Here is a 6626-nt window from a genome sequence, read left to right on the forward strand (position 1 = left end):
CTCCACCTCGTCTCTCCCTTGACACGTGGGGATTTGGGGGATTATGGGGATTACATTTCAAGATGAGATTTTGGATGGGGATACAGCCAAATCATATCAACATATTTCCAAATATAATAGAGAAAGGGATCCAGAATTCCTTCTTCAGGGCAGTCAAATCTGTCTTTACTCACAGCCTCCAAAACTGAAAAGAAAAGAAAAGTACCAATTTTCCAAGTGCATTAGGAGAGCATATGAAATTTAGTAGGGTGAATAATTTCGAGATTCACTATCCTGTTGAGTTGAGCAGTCTGGAGGAATAGGCACTTGGCAGAGACGTGGGAAAGAAGGATGGGGCGGGAGCATACTAGGGATAGGGAGCAGCCCCTTATGCTCTAGAGGTTTGATGTTTCTAGCCCACCCATTCTAGGTTTATGGGCGAGGCCCCTGTAATAAAATACAAACTAACAAAAGAAAAACATGAATGTATTTAATGTAAATTTTACGTGACATGGAAGCCTTCTTATGAAAATGAAGACCCAAAGAAAAAGTGAAACATATTTTTTCATGCTTAGGTTTAATGAAGAATGGACAGTTGTGGAGAAATGTGATTGGAGGGCAAAAGAATCTGATCTAATGGTGATAACCTGGAAGAAACTTAGCAAGGCATGTTTGCTCAGGCTCTTCTCTGTGTCTTCACAGACAAGGGTGTTCCTTTCCTCCACCTAAAGGTGGGGGAGGCACTTATCCAGTGAGAATCTTATAACAACCAGGCACGGTGGCTCACGCCTGTAATCCCAGCACTTTGGGAGGCTGAGGCAGGCGGATTACCTGAGGTCAGGAGTTCAAGACCAGCCTGGCCAACATGGCGAAACCCCCTGTCTACTAAAAATACAAAAAAATTAGCTGGGCGTGGTGGTGTACCCCTGTAATTCCAGCTACTCAGGAGGCTGAGCGAGGAGAATCACTTGAACCCAGGAGGCAGAGGTTGCAGTGAGCCGAGATCGCACCACTGCACTGCAGCTTGGGTAACAGAGCCAGACTCCATCTTTGAAAAAAAAAAAGTCTTATAACCTGCTTCAAGGGAGAGGGCAGGAGAAAAGTCAGACAGACCTTTCCGCTTCTGCTGTTTTTCAAATGCCAAGGTGCCATATTTTGAGGAAATGTGTCTTGAACCCCATCAACCACAATTTAAAAAAATTTTTTTAAATGTTTTAGAATGGAATTTCACTCTGTCACTGAGGCTGGAGTACAGTGGCATGATCATAGCTCACTGAAGCCTCGAACTCCTGGGTTCTGGTGATCCTCCTGCCTTGAGCCTCCTGAAGAGCTGGAATTACAGGCATGAGTCACTAAGACTGCTCAAACGATTTTTCAAAGAAGTTATCTGTGTAGTGAAAGAGGTAGACAGATAAGTGGGGAAAGGATGGGTTCTGTGGTCCACTGGTGGTATGGGGGAAGGGGTACAGAACTGCTGCAATTGCTTCTGCGTGAGAGGGCAGGGAACTGGGGGCTTTGCAGAGCAGGGAACGGAGACCTGGAATGTGGTGGAGACTGAATCAGTGAAAGTCTTTAGAGGAAGAGTAGAGCGGGCAGAGAGAACACAGCAGGGATCTGAGGGATTGTCTGGGGCAAGACTGTAAATGACCTGAATGCTCAAATTTTAGCCAATGTGGCTCTCAACAAATACAGGTCCCCTGAAGAAATGAGTTACATTTTCACCACGTGATCTTGTAACTGTGATGATCTTGTAATTGTAATTGTGATAGTGAGTAAGTAAATAACTCTCACTGTTAGTCTTAGAAATATTTGGATTTTGTATTGGCTCATTTTTTGGTAAATAGGCACATCCAAGGAGATACTGGACGAAAATATCTAATCAACCTATGGTTTACCGTAATATGTAAATAACTTCCACGTCGCAAGGAGCAGGAATGATTAGGAAAATGAAGCTGGATTCTTCTTTCGTGACCAACACCAAAGGCTCTGTATCAGAAGCCGGTTTTTCCTTCCTTTTGGTGTCTAGCCGATACAGGTTATTTTCACCAAAGTTGAGTCTCAAAGGCTGAGCAGGACCGGTGTCACTGATTTAAGACATCAGAATAGTGCACTCAGAAAGAGGCATATTAGAAGTTCTGTGGAATGATTTTTAAACAGTGGCACAGATAGAACTCCACTCTGAGATCATCCATCCCTCCTGCTGCTATGATACAAAACCCTCCTAGCCTCACCTCCTGGCAGAGCCGCCTTTGATAACACTGATGACTCTGTCTGGCCTCCTTGGGGAGAGAGGAGGGGACTGTCTCTCAAATTTAGGCCAAATACAGAATAACTAACGACCACCTTGTGGCCTTCCAGGCCGTAGCTTCCTCTGTCTAAACTAAGGGAGTTCGTCTTCATGACCTCTAAATCCTTTTCTGATCTCAGCCCCCAAAGCTGTACTGTAGCTCCCCCTAATGTCAGCAGGTGGATGGTTATCCCCACACGCCTCAGGACTCTCCGGGGCCCCCTTCCCTGATCCCCCTTCCCTGATCCCCCCTCTCTGATACCCCTTTCCTTTTTTCATAGCACATCTGCTTCTAATTACTGGAGAATGTACTTAATATATGATGTCTCTGTTGAACATAAGACTTTTGGGGGAAGGGTTTTGGCCTGTTTTGTTCACCAATATATCCCGAGCACTTGAAACAGTGCCTGGCACCTGGCGGAGACCTAAAACATATTTGTTGAATTCAAAGTGTTGAATCTTGAGCCATCTTCTGCCAAATTAATTTTTTTCATACCTTCCCCTGTTGTTTTTCACTTACTTTGTGGGTTGGTCATTATCTTGTTCCCCAGCGCTGATTCTTCATTCCCTGGTGTGGTCGACTGAGTGATGGCCCCAGAAAATGTCCACATCCTAATCCCCGGCACTTGTGAATATGTTACTCTGCGTAATGAAGTTAAGGATGTGAAGTTAAGGATCTTGAGATGGGGACATCATCCTGAATTATCTGGGTGGTCCCAATGTAATCACAGATTCTTCATATTGATAAAGAGATAGAAATTATAGAAATGGGCTGGGTGCAGTGGCTCACACCTATAATCCCAGCATTTTGGGATGTCGAGGTGGGCAGATTGCTACAGCCCAGGAGTTCAAGACCAGCCTGGGTCACATGGCAGAACCCTGTCTCTATTTTAAATTATAAACATTAAAAAAAAAATTAAAGACTGCTTTTAAGGCTATTTGTAAGTTCAAAGCGACACTCTATGGTTTAAATGACCACAAATCCCTCTGTTGATGTATGGCAGAACCAACAGGTTTTTGCTTTGACCAGAGCTTTCTTGAGTACAAGAGTTTCTAAAGACAGTAGCTTCAGTAATTTTTCTAGATGGACTTGGAACCCCTTATCTGTATGTTGTTTTAAAAGGGTTCTCCACTAAAGACTTAAATGTAAAATCCCAAACTATAAAAACCCTGGAAGACGACCTGGGCAGTACCATTCTGGACATAGGAACAGGCAAAGATTTCATGGGGAAGACACCAAAAGCATTTGCAGCAAAAGCAAACATTGACAAATGGGATTTAATTAAACTAAAGAGCTTCTGCATAGCAAGGGAAACTATTAAGAGAGTGATCGGACCATCTATAGATGGGAGAAAAATTCTGGAAACTCTGCATTGACAAAGGCCTGATATCCAGTATCTATAAGAAAATTAAACAAATTTACAAGAAACAAATTAACAACCCCATTAAAAAGTAGGCATAGAACATGAACAGACACTTTTCTAAAGAAGACATATATGCAGCCAACAATCATATGAAATAAAAGCTCAGCGTCACTGATTATTAGAGAAATGCAAAACAAAACCACAATGAGATACCATCTCATACTAGTGAGAATGGCTATTATTGGCCAGGAGCGGTGGCTCACGCCTGTAATCCCAACATTTCGGAAGGCCGAGGTGGGTGGATCACTTGAAGTCAGGAGTTCCAGACCAGCCTGGCCAACATGGTGAAACCCTGTCTCTACTAGAAATACAAAAATTAGCTGGGCGTGGGGGTGCGCACCTGTAATCCCAGCTACTAGGGAGGCTGAGGCAGGAGAATCACTTGAACCTGGGAGGCAGAGGTTTCAGTGAGCCAAGATCGTGCCACTGCATTCCAGACTAGGTGACAGAGTGAGACCCTGTCCCCCACCCCACACAAAATGGCTATTATTAAAAAGTCAAAATATAGCAGATGCTGGCGAGGTTGAGGAGAAAATGGAATGTTTACACACTGTTGGTGGGAGTGTAAATTAGTTCAGCCGTTGTAGATGACAGTGTGGTGATTCCTCAGACACCTAAAAACAGAAATACCATTCAACCTAGCAATCCCATGACTGGGTATACACCCAAAGGAATGTAAATCATTCTATCATAAACATACATGCCCATGTATGTTCACTGCAGCACTATTCACAATACCAAAGATACGGAATCAACCTAAATGCCCATCAGTGGTAGACTGGATAGCAAAAATGTGGTGCATATACATGATGGAATATTATGCAGCCATAAAAGAGAATGAGATCAGCAGGGATGGTGGCTCATGCCTGTAATCCCAGCATTCTGGGAGGCTGAGACGGGTGGATAACTTGAGGTCAGGAGTTCGAGACCAGCCTGGCTAACATGGTGAAACCCCATCTCTACTAAAAATACAAAACATTAGCTGGGTGTGGTGGCAGGTGCCTGTAATCCCAGCTACTCAGGAGGCTGAGGCAGGAGAATCACTTGAACCCAGGAGGCGGAGGTTGCAGTGAGCCGAGATCATGCCATTGCACTCCAGCTTGGGCAACAAGAGCGAAACTCTGTCTCAAAAAAAAAAAAAAAAAGATGAAAAAAAAAAAAGACATGAGATCTTGTCCTTTGCAGGAAGATGGATGGAGCTGAAGGCCATTATCCTTAACAAACTAACGCAGAAACAGAAAACCAAACACTGCATATTCTCACTTATAAGTGAGAACTAAATGATGAGAACTTATGGGCACACAGAGTGGGACAACAGATGCTGAGGCCTACTTGAGGGTGGAGGGTGGCAGGAAGAAGAGGGTCAGGAAAAATAATGTGTACTAGATTTAATACCTGGGTGACGAAAACTCCCATGACACAAGTTTACTTATATAACAAACCTGCACATGAACCCCTAAACCTAAAATAAATGTTAAATAATTTTAAATATATATATATACAAATAAAAGGGTTCTCTGCCCTGAATTGTTTAAGTAGGGATGCAGAGCATTATCACTGCCTGAAATTATACTATTAATACATATTTATGTTTATTGCTTGCCATTACTGTCATTTCATTTACTTATGATCTGTTACTTCCATGAGGGTGGGAACTGAATTTATTTTGTTTGCTACTGTATTTCAATGCCTCAATTGAGGCCTGAGACTCAGTAAGTACTAAATAAGTATAGGTTGAATGAATGACTGAGAAGTTGACTAGTGATGAAAACGCAAGAAATTATTCAGCAACACTTTGGGCTACCTCTCAGAAGAAATCAATGATTGCAATCCATATGCAGTTTTAAATGATGAGATTAGAAAAGCAAAAGCAAGCCATCTTGGTTTGTTAGTTGTGAGTGTCAAGAGGCAATTAAAAAGGAAACCTATTGACATGTGAAGGATGAACTGAAAAAATAAATAAAGGAAAAATAAATTAAAAGGAGACATGTAAGCATGGGGGGTGGGCACAGGAGTTCTATCCAGGTTTAGAAATTATCTCTTGGCTGTCTCTTTGCAATTCAAGTATTGGGGAAATAAAAGAGGATGTGGGGCCATTATAAAAATCTATTGAGAATCTTGGGTTTTGGCGAGGCACGGTGGCTCATACCTGTAATCCCAGCACTTTGGGAGGCCAAGGCAGGCGGATCATGAGGTCAGGAGATTGAGATCATCCTGGCTAACACGGTGAAACCCCGTCTCTACTAAAAATACAAAAAAATTAGCCAGATGTGGTGGTGGGCGCCTGTAATCCCAGCTACTTGGGAGGCTGAGGCAGGAGAATGGCATGAACCCGGCAGGCAGAGCTTGCAGTCAGCAGAGATTGCACCACTGCACTCCAGCCTGGGCGACAGAGTGAGACTCTGTCTCAAAAAAAAAAAAAAAAATCTTGGTTTTTGCCTTACAGGTCAATGGGAGAGGCCCCTGTCTTGGCCACTGTATTAGTCCGTTTCCACACTGCTATAAAGATGCTACCTCAGACTGGGTAATTTACGAACAAAAGAGGTTTAATTGACTCACAGTTCCATATGGCTGGGAAGGCCTCAGGAAACTTATAATCATGGCGGAAGGTGAAGGGGAAGCAGGCACCTTCTTCACAAGGCGGCAGGAGAGAGAGAGCAAAAGGGAAAGTGCTACTTTTAAAACCATCAGATCTCGTGAGAACTCCCTCACTATCACGAAAACAACATGGGGGAAACCAGCACTTTTCCCACCAGGTTCCTCCCTTGACACATGGGGATTACAGTTTGAGATGAGATTTGGGTAGGGACACAGGGCCAAACCACATCAGCCACTACTAGGCAGCCCTTTGAAAAAGAAATAATCATAACGTAGGAAAGAATTTATGTGCAAGGTGATTCATGGCATCATTTTTTTTTTTTTTTTTTTTTTTTTTG

General features: G+C 43.1%; 1 pseudogene; it reads right to left on the reverse strand.

Moving 5' to 3' along the window:
* Positions 1–1331: 1331 nt before the first annotated feature.
* LOC105549331 overlaps positions 1332–6626 on the reverse strand; it is a 24445-nt pseudogene continuing 19150 nt past the window's right edge.

The sequence above is a fragment of the Mandrillus leucophaeus genome, unplaced genomic scaffold, assembly GCF_000951045.1.
Source record: "Mandrillus leucophaeus isolate KB7577 unplaced genomic scaffold, Mleu.le_1.0 Scaffold434, whole genome shotgun sequence".
NCBI classification, from domain to species: Eukaryota; Metazoa; Chordata; class Mammalia; order Primates; family Cercopithecidae; genus Mandrillus; species Mandrillus leucophaeus.